A 13867-nucleotide genomic window follows, 5' to 3' on the forward strand; every position below is an offset into this window, starting at 1 on the left:
CTGGACTCCCGTTAAGAAGACATGTTGTCAACCTCTAGATCCCTTACATGCCTGCACTTTTCGGCTTGCTGCTGCTGCAATCCACGCGTTTTAGATCTGCATAACTCCACCTCTTTAAACACAGCACCTTCACCCCCTGCTGTTCCCACCCGCCTCAACACCGTTGGAAGGGAGGAGAACCAATTAAGGCGGGGGGTGGGGTGGAACGAGCAGCTGTCTACCCTTAGCAGGAGGGCTCCTGATTACATACCTCTCCTGCTGCTGCTGCTGCTGGCTGTCCAGCAGCAGACTGAAGGTGGCTGCTGCTGTGCACAGGTATATAAAGGCTCAGAGCCTATTATGACACGCGCAGCCAGCGTTCCATTGCCACATTCCATCTACTGCAGGCAGGATACCTGGCTGGCTGAATGTCGCTGAGAAGCTCACAGAGACCGCCATAAGCAACAGTTTAACAGAATGCCACAGACTAATCAACCAAACTTTTTGGGTTGGGTTCTCTTTTATAGTCTGCAGGCATTAAATGAAAGAAGTCAGTGTTCCAGCAGAAGGAGACAACGTTTCAGAAAAGGCATTGTAGCAAACCAAAAAAGAAATTTTAAGCGCAGCAGAGTAACCAGCGCACATACCTGTTAGCTCAGGTGAGTTTAAAAGGCTGCTGTTGATAACAAGGGCATTTGCTAAATAGATGGTGTGTGTGCAACAATATACTGAAAGGTCAATTATATTGTGCAGCTTATCTCACCACCTGTAGTTATTTAGGTGAAAGCTCCAAAATGCTTGCCTAATATGTCTGTTTATCCAAAAGGAAGTAAAAAGGGAGAGCTAGAAAGATAGCATTGCATCACATTACATGGCAATGCAATGCACAGTTGCTGAAGTTGAACCAAAATGAGCTTGTAATCTGGCTTCTGCAACTTTGAACATGAAAAATCCAATGAGGAGAAGAAAAGCAAAGCCAAAGAGTCCATCCCAAAATCCGACAAACAAGCAAAATGAACAAAAAACATTGAATTCAATTCTTTCTGATTTTAGAAACTGCATTAAAGAAGGGGTGCACCGGTCCTGGAGATACTGCAATACCAGGTCAATGCGTGGAGTGGACAGAGCAAGCTCTTTTTCCATCTCCCTGTTCTAAAAATCCATTTAATATATGGTCCCCAGATAGGGGACGTATCAGATATTAAACTGATAAGAACAGATACTACACTTGATCTTAGCCAAAAGGCCGAGAAGCGATAACCAGAATTGGTTTCAAACTACGGAGCCACCCAAGGATCCTGAAAAGTCCATTTGTGGAGATGAGCTCCTGGACTCCCGTTAAGAAGACATGTTGTCAACCTCTAGATCCCTTACATGCCTGCACTTTTCGGCTTGCTGCTGCTGCAATCCACGCGTTTTAGATCTGCATAACTCCACCTCTTTAAACACAGCACCTTCACCCCCTGCTGTTCCCACCCGCCTCAACACCGTTGGAAGGGAGGAGAACCAATTAAGGCGGGGGGTGGGGTGGAACGAGCAGCTGTCTACCCTTAGCAGGAGGGCTCCTGATTACATACCTCTCCTGCTGCTGCTGCTGCTGGCTGTCCAGCAGCAGACTGAAGGTGGCTGCTGCTGTGCACAGGTATATAAAGGCTCAGAGCCTATTATGACACGCGCAGCCAGCGTTCCATTGCCACATTCCATCTACTGCAGGCAGGATACCTGGCTGGCTGAATGTCGCTGAGAAGCTCACAGAGACCGCCATAAGCAACAGTTTAACAGAATGCCACAGACTAATCAACCAAACTTTTTGGGTTGGGTTCTCTTTTATAGTCTGCAGGCATTAAATGAAAGAAGTCAGTGTTCCAGCAGAAGGAGACAACGTTTCAGAAAAGGCATTGTAGCAAACCAAAAAAGAAATTTTAAGCGCAGCAGAGTAACCAGCGCACATACCTGTTAGCTCAGGTGAGTTTAAAAGGCTGCTGTTGATAACAAGGGCATTTGCTAAATAGATGGTGTGTGTGCAACAATATACTGAAAGGTCAATTATATTGTGCAGCTTATCTCACCACCTGTAGTTATTTAGGTGAAAGCTCCAAAATGCTTGCCTAATATGTCTGTTTATCCAAAAGGAAGTAAAAAGGGAGAGCTAGAAAGATAGCATTGCATCACATTACATGGCAATGCAATGCACAGTTGCTGAAGTTGAAACAAAATGAGCTTGTAATCTGGCTTCTGCAACTTTGAACATGAAAAATCCAATGAGGAGAAGAAAAGCAAAGCCAAAGAGTCCATCTCAAAATCCGACAAACAAGCAAAATGAACAAAAAACATTGAATTCAATTCTTTCTGATTTTAGAAACTGCATTAAAGAAGGGGTGCACCGGTCCTGGAGATACTGCAATACCAGGTCAATGCGTGGAGTGGACAGAGCAAGCTCTTTTTCCATCTCCCTGTTCTAAAAATCCATTTAATATATGGTCCCCAGATAGGGGACGTATCAGATATTAAACTGATAAGAACAGATACTACACTTGATCTTAGCCAAAAGGCCGAGAAGCGATAACCAGAATTGGTTTCAAACTACGGAGCCACCCAAGGATCCTGAAAAGTCCAATTGTGGAGATGAGCTCCTGGACTCCCGTTAAGAAGACATGTTGTCAACCTCTAGATCCCTTACATGCCTGCACTTTTCGGCTTGCTGCTGCTGCAATCCACGCGTTTTAGATCTGCATAACTCCACCTCTTTAAACACAGCACCTTCACCCCCTGCTGTTCCCACCCGCCTCAACACCGTTGGAAGGGAGGAGAACCAATTAAGGCGGGGGGTGGGGTGGAACGAGCAGCTGTCTACCCTTAGCAGGAGGGCTCCTGATTACATACCTCTCCTGCTGCTGCTGCTGCTGGCTGTCCAGCAGCAGACTGAAGGTGGCTGCTGCTGTGCACAGGTATATAAAGGCTCAGAGCCTATTATGACACGCGCAGCCAGCGTTCCATTGCCACATTCCATCTACTGCAGGCAGGATACCTGGCTGGCTGAATGTCGCTGAGAAGCTCACAGAGACCGCCATAAGCAACAGTTTAACAGAATGCCACAGACTAATCAACCAAACTTTTTGGGTTGGGTTCTCTTTTATAGTCTGCAGGCATTAAATGAAAGAAGTCAGTGTTCCAGCAGAAGGAGACAACGTTTCAGAAAAGGCATTGTAGCAAACCAAAAAAGAAATTTTAAGCGCAGCAGAGTAACCAGCGCACATACCTGTTAGCTCAGGTGAGTTTAAAAGGCTGCTGTTGATAACAAGGGCATTTGCTAAATAGATGGTGTGTGTGCAACAATATACTGAAAGGTCAATTATATTGTGCAGCTTATCTCACCACCTGTAGTTATTTAGGTGAAAGCTCCAAAATGCTTGCCTAATATGTCTGTTTATCCAAAAGGAAGTAAAAAGGGAGAGCTAGAAAGATAGCATTGCATCACATTACATGGCAATGCAATGCACAGTTGCTGAAGTTGAACCAAAATGAGCTTGTAATCTGGCTTCTGCAACTTTGAACATGAAAAATCCAATGAGGAGAAGAAAAGCAAAGCCAAAGAGTCCATCCCAAAATCCGACAAACAAGCAAAATGAACAAAAAACATTGAATTCAATTCTTTCTGATTTTAGAAACTGCATTTAAGAAGGGGTGCACCGGTCCTGGAGATACTGCAATACCAGGTCAATGCGTGGAGTGGACAGAGCAAGCTCTTTTTCCATCTCCCTGTTCTAAAAATCCATTTAATATATGGTCCCCAGATAGGGGACGTATCAGATATTAAACTGATAAGAACAGATACTACACTTGATCTTAGCCAAAAGGCCGAGAAGCGATAACCAGAATTGGTTTCAAACTACGGAGCCACCCAAGGATCCTGAAAAGTCCATTTGTGGAGATGAGCTCCTGGACTCCCGTTAAGAAGACATGTTGTCAACCTCTAGATCCCTTACATGCCTGCACTTTTCGGCTTGCTGCTGCTGCAATCCACGCGTTTTAGATCTGCATAACTCCACCTCTTTAAACACAGCACCTTCACCCCCTGCTGTTCCCACCCGCCTCAACACCGTTGGAAGGGAGGAGAACCAATTAAGGCGGGGGGTGGGGTGGAACGAGCAGCTGTCTACCCTTAGCAGGAGGGCTCCTGATTACATACCTCTCCTGCTGCTGCTGCTGCTGGCTGTCCAGCAGCAGACTGAAGGTGGCTGCTGCTGTGCACAGGTATATAAAGGCTCAGAGCCTATTATGACACGCGCAGCCAGCGTTCCATTGCCACATTCCATCTACTGCAGGCAGGATACCTGGCTGGCTGAATGTCGCTGAGAAGCTCACAGAGACCGCCATAAGCAACAGTTTAACAGAATGCCACAGACTAATCAACCAAACTTTTTGGGTTGGGTTCTCTTTTATAGTCTGCAGGCATTAAATGAAAGAAGTCAGTGTTCCAGCAGAAGGAGACAACGTTTCAGAAAAGGCATTGTAGCAAACCAAAAAAGAAATTTTAAGCGCAGCAGAGTAACCAGCGCACATACCTGTTAGCTCAGGTGAGTTTAAAAGGCTGCTGTTGATAACAAGGGCATTTGCTAAATAGATGGTGTGTGTGCAACAATATACTGAAAGGTCAATTATATTGTGCAGCTTATCTCACCACCTGTAGTTATTTAGGTGAAAGCTCCAAAATGCTTGCCTAATATGTCTGTTTATCCAAAAGGAAGTAAAAAGGGAGAGCTAGAAAGATAGCATTGCATCACATTACATGGCAATGCAATGCACAGTTGCTGAAGTTGAACCAAAATGAGCTTGTAATCTGGCTTCTGCAACTTTGAACATGAAAAATCCAATGAGGAGAAGAAAAGCAAAGCCAAAGAGTCCATCCCAAAATCCGACAAACAAGCAAAATGAACAAAAAACATTGAATTCAATTCTTTCTGATTTTAGAAACTGCATTAAAGAAGGGGTGCACCGGTCCTGGAGATACTGCAATACCAGGTCAATGCGTGGAGTGGACAGAGCAAGCTCTTTTTCCATCTCCCTGTTCTAAAAATCCATTTAATATATGGTCCCCAGATAGGGGACGTATCTTATATTAAACTGATAAGAACAGATACTACACTTGATCTTAGCCAAAAGGCCGAGAAGCGATAACCAGAATTGGTTTCAAACTACGGAGCCACCCAAGGATCCTGAAAAGTCCATTTGTGGAGATGAGCTCCTGGACTCCCGTTAAGAAGACATGTTGTCAACCTCTAGATCCCTTACATGCCTGCACTTTTCGGCTTGCTGCTGCTGCAATCCACGCGTTTTAGATCTGCATAACTCCACCTCTTTAAACACAGCACCTTCACCCCCTGCTGTTCCCACCCGCCTCAACACCGTTGGAAGGGAGGAGAACCAATTAAGGCGGGGGGTGGGGTGGAACGAGCAGCTGTCTACCCTTAGCAGGAGGGCTCCTGATTACATACCTCTCCTGCTGCTGCTGCTGCTGGCTGTCCAGCAGCAGACTGAAGGTGGCTGCTGCTGTGCACAGGTATATAAAGGCTCAGAGCCTATTATGACACGCGCAGCCAGCGTTCCATTGCCACATTCCATCTACTGCAGGCAGGATACCTGGCTGGCTGAATGTCGCTGAGAAGCTCACAGAGACCGCCATAAGCAACAGTTTAACAGAATGCCACAGACTAATCAACCAAACTTTTTGGGTTGGGTTCTCTTTTATAGTCTGCAGGCATTAAATGAAAGAAGTCAGTGTTCCAGCAGAAGGAGACAACGTTTCAGAAAAGGCATTGTAGCAAACCAAAAAAGAAATTTTAAGCGCAGCAGAGTAACCAGCGCACATACCTGTTAGCTCAGGTGAGTTTAAAAGGCTGCTGTTGATAACAAGGGCATTTGCTAAATAGATGGTGTGTGTGCAACAATATACTGAAAGGTCAATTATATTGTGCAGCTTATCTCACCACCTGTAGTTATTTAGGTGAAAGCTCCAAAATGCTTGCCTAATATGTCTGTTTATCCAAAAGGAAGTAAAAAGGGAGAGCTAGAAAGATAGCATTGCATCACATTACATGGCAATGCAATGCACAGTTGCTGAAGTTGAACCAAAATGAGCTTGTAATCTGGCTTCTGCAACTTTGAACATGAAAAATCCAATGAGGAGAAGAAAAGCAAAGCCAAAGAGTCCATCCCAAAATCCGACAAACAAGCAAAATGAACAAAAAACATTGAATTCAATTCTTTCTGATTTTAGAAACTGCATTAAAGAAGGGGTGCACCGGTCCTGGAGATACTGCAATACCAGGTCAATGCGTGGAGTGGACAGAGCAAGCTCTTTTTCCATCTCCCTGTTCTAAAAATCCATTTAATATATGGTCCCCAGATAGGGGACGTATCAGATATTAAACTGATAAGAACAGATACTACACTTGATCTTAGCCAAAAGGCCGAGAAGCGATAACCAGAATTGGTTTCAAACTACGGAGCCACCCAAGGATCCTGAAAAGTCCAATTGTGGAGATGAGCTCCTGGACTCCCGTTAAGAAGACATGTTGTCAACCTCTAGATCCCTTACATGCCTGCACTTTTCGGCTTGCTGCTGCTGCAATCCACGCGTTTTAGATCTGCATAACTCCACCTCTTTAAACACAGCACCTTCACCCCCTGCTGTTCCCACCCGCCTCAACACCGTTGGAAGGGAGGAGAACCAATTAAGGCGGGGGGTGGGGTGGAACGAGCAGCTGTCTACCCTTAGCAGGAGGGCTCCTGATTACATACCTCTCCTGCTGCTGCTGCTGCTGGCTGTCCAGCAGCAGACTGAAGGTGGCTGCTGCTGTGCACAGGTATATAAAGGCTCAGAGCCTATTATGACACGCGCAGCCAGCGTTCCATTGCCACATTCCATCTACTGCAGGCAGGATACCTGGCTGGCTGAATGTCGCTGAGAAGCTCACAGAGACCGCCATAAGCAACAGTTTAACAGAATGCCACAGACTAATCAACCAAACTTTTTGGGTTGGGTTCTCTTTTATAGTCTGCAGGCATTAAATGAAAGAAGTCAGTGTTCCAGCAGAAGGAGACAACGTTTCAGAAAAGGCATTGTAGCAAACCAAAAAAGAAATTTTAAGCGCAGCAGAGTAACCAGCGCACATACCTGTTAGCTCAGGTGAGTTTAAAAGGCTGCTGTTGATAACAAGGGCATTTGCTAAATAGATGGTGTGTGTGCAACAATATACTGAAAGGTCAATTATATTGTGCAGCTTATCTCACCACCTGTAGTTATTTAGGTGAAAGCTCCAAAATGCTTGCCTAATATGTCTGTTTATCCAAAAGGAAGTAAAAAGGGAGAGCTAGAAAGATAGCATTGCATCACATTACATGGCAATGCAATGCACAGTTGCTGAAGTTGAACCAAAATGAGCTTGTAATCTGGCTTCTGCAACTTTGAACATGAAAAATCCAATGAGGAGAAGAAAAGCAAAGCCAAAGAGTCCATCCCAAAATCCGACAAACAAGCAAAATGAACAAAAAACATTGAATTCAATTCTTTCTGATTTTAGAAACTGCATTAAAGAAGGGGTGCACCGGTCCTGGAGATACTGCAATACCAGGTCAATGCGTGGAGTGGACAGAGCAAGCTCTTTTTCCATCTCCCTGTTCTAAAAATCCATTTAATATATGGTCCCCAGATAGGGGACGTATCAGATATTAAACTGATAAGAACAGATACTACACTTGATCTTAGCCAAAAGGCCGAGAAGCGATAACCAGAATTGGTTTCAAACTACGGAGCCACCCAAGGATCCTGAAAAGTCCAATTGTGGAGATGAGCTCCTGGACTCCCGTTAAGAAGACATGTTGTCAACCTCTAGATCCCTTACATGCCTGCACTTTTCGGCTTGCTGCTGCTGCAATCCACGCGTTTTAGATCTGCATAACTCCACCTCTTTAAACACAGCACCTTCACCCCCTGCTGTTCCCACCCGCCTCAACACCGTTGGAAGGGAGGAGAACCAATTAAGGCGGGGGGTGGGGTGGAACGAGCAGCTGTCTACCCTTAGCAGGAGGGCTCCTGATTACATACCTCTCCTGCTGCTGCTGCTGCTGGCTGTCCAGCAGCAGACTGAAGGTGGCTGCTGCTGTGCACAGGTATATAAAGGCTCAGAGCCTATTATGACACGCGCAGCCAGCGTTCCATTGCCACATTCCATCTACTGCAGGCAGGATACCTGGCTGGCTGAATGTCGCTGAGAAGCTCACAGAGACCGCCATAAGCAACAGTTTAACAGAATGCCACAGACTAATCAACCAAACTTTTTGGGTTGGGTTCTCTTTTATAGTCTGCAGGCATTAAATGAAAGAAGTCAGTGTTCCAGCAGAAGGAGACAACGTTTCAGAAAAGGCATTGTAGCAAACCAAAAAAGAAATTTTAAGCGCAGCAGAGTAACCAGCGCACATACCTGTTAGCTCAGGTGAGTTTAAAAGGCTGCTGTTGATAACAAGGGCATTTGCTAAATAGATGGTGTGTGTGCAACAATATACTGAAAGGTCAATTATATTGTGCAGCTTATCTCACCACCTGTAGTTATTTAGGTGAAAGCTCCAAAATGCTTGCCTAATATGTCTGTTTATCCAAAAGGAAGTAAAAAGGGAGAGCTAGAAAGATAGCATTGCATCACATTACATGGCAATGCAATGCACAGTTGCTGAAGTTGAACCAAAATGAGCTTGTAATCTGGCTTCTGCAACTTTGAACATGAAAAATCCAATGAGGAGAAGAAAAGCAAAGCCAAAGAGTCCATCCCAAAATCCGACAAACAAGCAAAATGAACAAAAAACATTGAATTCAATTCTTTCTGATTTTAGAAACTGCATTTAAGAAGGGGTGCACCGGTCCTGGAGATACTGCAATACCAGGTCAATGCGTGGAGTGGACAGAGCAAGCTCTTTTTCCATCTCCCTGTTCTAAAAATCCATTTAATATATGGTCCCCAGATAGGGGACGTATCAGATATTAAACTGATAAGAACAGATACTACACTTGATCTTAGCCAAAAGGCCGAGAAGCGATAACCAGAATTGGTTTCAAACTACGGAGCCACCCAAGGATCCTGAAAAGTCCATTTGTGGAGATGAGCTCCTGGACTCCCGTTAAGAAGACATGTTGTCAACCTCTAGATCCCTTACATGCCTGCACTTTTCGGCTTGCTGCTGCTGCAATCCACGCGTTTTAGATCTGCATAACTCCACCTCTTTAAACACAGCACCTTCACCCCCTGCTGTTCCCACCCGCCTCAACACCGTTGGAAGGGAGGAGAACCAATTAAGGCGGGGGGTGGGGTGGAACGAGCAGCTGTCTACCCTTAGCAGGAGGGCTCCTGATTACATACCTCTCCTGCTGCTGCTGCTGCTGGCTGTCCAGCAGCAGACTGAAGGTGGCTGCTGCTGTGCACAGGTATATAAAGGCTCAGAGCCTATTATGACACGCGCAGCCAGCGTTCCATTGCCACATTCCATCTACTGCAGGCAGGATACCTGGCTGGCTGAATGTCGCTGAGAAGCTCACAGAGACCGCCATAAGCAACAGTTTAACAGAATGCCACAGACTAATCAACCAAACTTTTTGGGTTGGGTTCTCTTTTATAGTCTGCAGGCATTAAATGAAAGAAGTCAGTGTTCCAGCAGAAGGAGACAACGTTTCAGAAAAGGCATTGTAGCAAACCAAAAAAGAAATTTTAAGCGCAGCAGAGTAACCAGCGCACATACCTGTTAGCTCAGGTGAGTTTAAAAGGCTGCTGTTGATAACAAGGGCATTTGCTAAATAGATGGTGTGTGTGCAACAATATACTGAAAGGTCAATTATATTGTGCAGCTTATCTCACCACCTGTAGTTATTTAGGTGAAAGCTCCAAAATGCTTGCCTAATATGTCTGTTTATCCAAAAGGAAGTAAAAAGGGAGAGCTAGAAAGATAGCATTGCATCACATTACATGGCAATGCAATGCACAGTTGCTGAAGTTGAACCAAAATGAGCTTGTAATCTGGCTTCTACAACTTTGAACATGAAAAATCCAATGAGGAGAAGAAAAGCAAAGCCAAAGAGTCCATCCCAAAATCCGACAAACAAGCAAAATGAACAAAAAACATTGAATTCAATTCTTTCTGATTTTAGAAACTGCATTAAAGAAGGGGTGCACCGGTCCTGGAGATACTGCAATACCAGGTCAATGCGTGGAGTGGACAGAGCAAGCTCTTTTTCCATCTCCCTGTTCTAAAAATCCATTTAATATATGGTCCCCAGATAGGGGACGTATCTTATATTAAACTGATAAGAACAGATACTACACTTGATCTTAGCCAAAAGGCCGAGAAGCGATAACCAGAATTGGTTTCAAACTACGGAGCCACCCAAGGATCCTGAAAAGTCCATTTGTGGAGATGAGCTCCTGGACTCCCGTTAAGAAGACATGTTGTCAACCTCTAGATCCCTTACATGCCTGCACTTTTCGGCTTGCTGCTGCTGCAATCCACGCGTTTTAGATCTGCATAACTCCACCTCTTTAAACACAGCACCTTCACCCCCTGCTGTTCCCACCCGCCTCAACACCGTTGGAAGGGAGGAGAACCAATTAAGGCGGGGGGTGGGGTGGAACGAGCAGCTGTCTACCCTTAGCAGGAGGGCTCCTGATTACATACCTCTCCTGCTGCTGCTGCTGCTGGCTGTCCAGCAGCAGACTGAAGGTGGCTGCTGCTGTGCACAGGTATATAAAGGCTCAGAGCCTATTATGACACGCGCAGCCAGCGTTCCATTGCCACATTCCATCTACTGCAGGCAGGATACCTGGCTGGCTGAATGTCGCTGAGAAGCTCACAGAGACCGCCATAAGCAACAGTTTAACAGAATGCCACAGACTAATCAACCAAACTTTTTGGGTTGGGTTCTCTTTTATAGTCTGCAGGCATTAAATGAAAGAAGTCAGTGTTCCAGCAGAAGGAGACAACGTTTCAGAAAAGGCATTGTAGCAAACCAAAAAAGAAATTTTAAGCGCAGCAGAGTAACCAGCGCACATACCTGTTAGCTCAGGTGAGTTTAAAAGGCTGCTGTTGATAACAAGGGCATTTGCTAAATAGATGGTGTGTGTGCAACAATATACTGAAAGGTCAATTATATTGTGCAGCTTATCTCACCACCTGTAGTTATTTAGGTGAAAGCTCCAAAATGCTTGCCTAATATGTCTGTTTATCCAAAAGGAAGTAAAAAGGGAGAGCTAGAAAGATAGCATTGCATCACATTACATGGCAATGCAATGCACAGTTGCTGAAGTTGAAACAAAATGAGCTTGTAATCTGGCTTCTGCAACTTTGAACATGAAAAATCCAATGAGGAGAAGAAAAGCAAAGCCAAAGAGTCCATCCCAAAATCCGACAAACAAGCAAAATGAACAAAAAACATTGAATTCAATTCTTTCTGATTTTAGAAACTGCATTAAAGAAGGGGTGCACCGGTCCTGGAGATACTGCAATACCAGGTCAATGCGTGGAGTGGACAGAGCAAGCTCTTTTTCCATCTCCCTGTTCTAAAAATCCATTTAATATATGGTCCCCAGATAGGGGACGTATCTTATATTAAACTGATAAGAACAGATACTACACTTGATCTTAGCCAAAAGGCCGAGAAGCGATAACCAGAATTGGTTTCAAACTACGGAGCCACCCAAGGATCCTGAAAAGTCCATTTGTGGAGATGAGCTCCTGGACTCCCGTTAAGAAGACATGTTGTCAACCTCTAGATCCCTTACATGCCTGCACTTTTCGGCTTGCTGCTGCTGCAATCCACGCGTTTTAGATCTGCATAACTCCACCTCTTTAAACACAGCACCTTCACCCCCTGCTGTTCCCACCCGCCTCAACACCGTTGGAAGGGAGGAGAACCAATTAAGGCGGGGGGTGGGGTGGAACGAGCAGCTGTCTACCCTTAGCAGGAGGGCTCCTGATTACATACCTCTCCTGCTGCTGCTGCTGCTGGCTGTCCAGCAGCAGACTGAAGGTGGCTGCTGCTGTGCACAGGTATATAAAGGCTCAGAGCCTATTATGACACGCGCAGCCAGCGTTCCATTGCCACATTCCATCTACTGCAGGCAGGATACCTGGCTGGCTGAATGTCGCTGAGAAGCTCACAGAGACCGCCATAAGCAACAGTTTAACAGAATGCCACAGACTAATCAACCAAACTTTTTGGGTTGGGTTCTCTTTTATAGTCTGCAGGCATTAAATGAAAGAAGTCAGTGTTCCAGCAGAAGGAGACAACGTTTCAGAAAAGGCATTGTAGCAAACCAAAAAAGAAATTTTAAGCGCAGCAGAGTAACCAGCGCACATACCTGTTAGCTCAGGTGAGTTTAAAAGGCTGCTGTTGATAACAAGGGCATTTGCTAAATAGATGGTGTGTGTGCAACAATATACTGAAAGGTCAATTATATTGTGCAGCTTATCTCACCACCTGTAGTTATTTAGGTGAAAGCTCCAAAATGCTTGCCTAATATGTCTGTTTATCCAAAAGGAAGTAAAAAGGGAGAGCTAGAAAGATAGCATTGCATCACATTACATGGCAATGCAATGCACAGTTGCTGAAGTTGAACCAAAATGAGCTTGTAATCTGGCTTCTGCAACTTTGAACATGAAAAATCCAATGAGGAGAAGAAAAGCAAAGCCAAAGAGACCATCCCAACATCCGACAAACAAGCAAAATGAACAAAAAACATTGAATTCAATTCTTTCTGATTTTAGAAACTGCATTAAAGAAGGGGTGCACCGGTCCTGGAGATACTGCAATACCAGGTCAATGCGTGGAGTGGACAGAGCAAGCTCTTTTTCCATCTCCCTGTTCTAAAAATCCATTTAATATATGGTCCCCAGATAGGGGACGTATCAGATATTAAACTGATAAGAACAGATACTACACTTGATCTTAGCCAAAAGGCCGAGAAGCGATAACCAGAATTGGTTTCAAACTACGGAGCCACCCAAGGATCCTGAAAAGTCCATTTGTGGAGATGAGCTCCTGGACTCCCGTTAAGAAGACATGTTGTCAACCTCTAGATCCCTTACATGCCTGCACTTTTCGGCTTGCTGCTGCTGCAATCCACGCGTTTTAGATCTGCATAACTCCACCTCTTTAAACACAGCACCTTCACCCTCTGCTGTTCCCACCCGCCTCAACACCGTTGGAAGGGAGGAGAACCAATTAAGGCGGGGGGTGGGGTGGAACGAGCAGCTGTCTACCCTTAGCAGGAGGGCTCCTGATTACATACCTCTCCTGCTGCTGCTGCTGCTGGCTGTCCAGCAGCAGACTGAAGGTGGCTGCTGCTGTGCACAGGTATATAAAGGCTCAGAGCCTATTATGACACGCGCAGCCAGCGTTCCATTGCCACATTCCATCTACTGCAGGCAGGATACCTGGCTGGCTGAATGTCGCTGAGAAGCTCACAGAGACCGCCATAAGCAACAGTTTAACAGAATGCCACAGACTAATCAACCAAACTTTTTGGGTTGGGTTCTCTTTTATAGTCTGCAGGCATTAAATGAAAGAAGTCAGTGTTCCAGCAGAAGGAGACAACGTTTCAGAAAAGGCATTGTAGCAAACCAAAAAAGAAATTTTAAGCGCAGCAGAGTAACCAGCGCACATACCTGTTAGCTCAGGTGAGTTTAAAAGGCTGCTGTTGATAACAAGGGCATTTGCTAAATAGATGGTGTGTGTGCAACAATATACTGAAAGGTCAATTATATTGTGCAGCTTATCTCACCACCTGTAGTTATTTAGGTGAAAGCTCCAAAATGCTTGCCTAATATGTCTGTTTATCCAAAAGGA

General features: G+C 45.0%; 10 non-coding genes across 10 annotated transcripts; all 10 read right to left on the reverse strand.

Moving 5' to 3' along the window:
* Positions 1 to 1046: 1046 nt before the first annotated feature.
* On the reverse strand, positions 1047 to 1237 carry LOC141223181 (U2 spliceosomal RNA). Its single transcript, XR_012290819.1, has one exon. It is a non-coding gene; the product is annotated as a U2 spliceosomal RNA (small nuclear RNA).
* A 1115-nt stretch (positions 1238 to 2352) lies between these two features.
* Positions 2353 to 2543, reverse strand: LOC141223183 (U2 spliceosomal RNA). The gene has a single exon (XR_012290821.1). It is a non-coding gene; the product is annotated as a U2 spliceosomal RNA (small nuclear RNA).
* Positions 2544 to 3658: 1115 nt separating this feature from the next.
* Positions 3659 to 3849, reverse strand: LOC141223184 (U2 spliceosomal RNA). The gene has a single exon (XR_012290822.1). It is a non-coding gene; the product is annotated as a U2 spliceosomal RNA (small nuclear RNA).
* A 1115-nt stretch (positions 3850 to 4964) lies between these two features.
* LOC141223431 (U2 spliceosomal RNA) lies at positions 4965 to 5155 on the reverse strand. Its single transcript, XR_012291058.1, has one exon. It is a non-coding gene; the product is annotated as a U2 spliceosomal RNA (small nuclear RNA).
* Positions 5156 to 6270: 1115 nt separating this feature from the next.
* On the reverse strand, positions 6271 to 6461 carry LOC141223185 (U2 spliceosomal RNA). Its single transcript, XR_012290823.1, has one exon. It is a non-coding gene; the product is annotated as a U2 spliceosomal RNA (small nuclear RNA).
* Positions 6462 to 7576: 1115 nt separating this feature from the next.
* LOC141223186 (U2 spliceosomal RNA) lies at positions 7577 to 7767 on the reverse strand. The gene has a single exon (XR_012290824.1). It is a non-coding gene; the product is annotated as a U2 spliceosomal RNA (small nuclear RNA).
* A 1115-nt stretch (positions 7768 to 8882) lies between these two features.
* Positions 8883 to 9073, reverse strand: LOC141223187 (U2 spliceosomal RNA). Its single transcript, XR_012290825.1, has one exon. It is a non-coding gene; the product is annotated as a U2 spliceosomal RNA (small nuclear RNA).
* A 1115-nt stretch (positions 9074 to 10188) lies between these two features.
* Positions 10189 to 10379, reverse strand: LOC141223432 (U2 spliceosomal RNA). Its single transcript, XR_012291059.1, has one exon. It is a non-coding gene; the product is annotated as a U2 spliceosomal RNA (small nuclear RNA).
* A 1115-nt stretch (positions 10380 to 11494) lies between these two features.
* On the reverse strand, positions 11495 to 11685 carry LOC141223433 (U2 spliceosomal RNA). Its single transcript, XR_012291060.1, has one exon. It is a non-coding gene; the product is annotated as a U2 spliceosomal RNA (small nuclear RNA).
* A 1115-nt stretch (positions 11686 to 12800) lies between these two features.
* LOC141223188 (U2 spliceosomal RNA) lies at positions 12801 to 12991 on the reverse strand. The gene has a single exon (XR_012290826.1). It is a non-coding gene; the product is annotated as a U2 spliceosomal RNA (small nuclear RNA).
* Positions 12992 to 13867: the final 876 nt, after the last annotated feature.

The sequence above is a fragment of the Phyllobates terribilis genome, unplaced genomic scaffold (assembly GCF_046119375.1).
Source record: "Phyllobates terribilis strain yellow unplaced genomic scaffold, ASM4611937v1 Scaffold_376__1_contigs__length_1858288, whole genome shotgun sequence".
NCBI lineage: Eukaryota > Metazoa > Chordata > Amphibia > Anura > Dendrobatidae > Phyllobates > Phyllobates terribilis.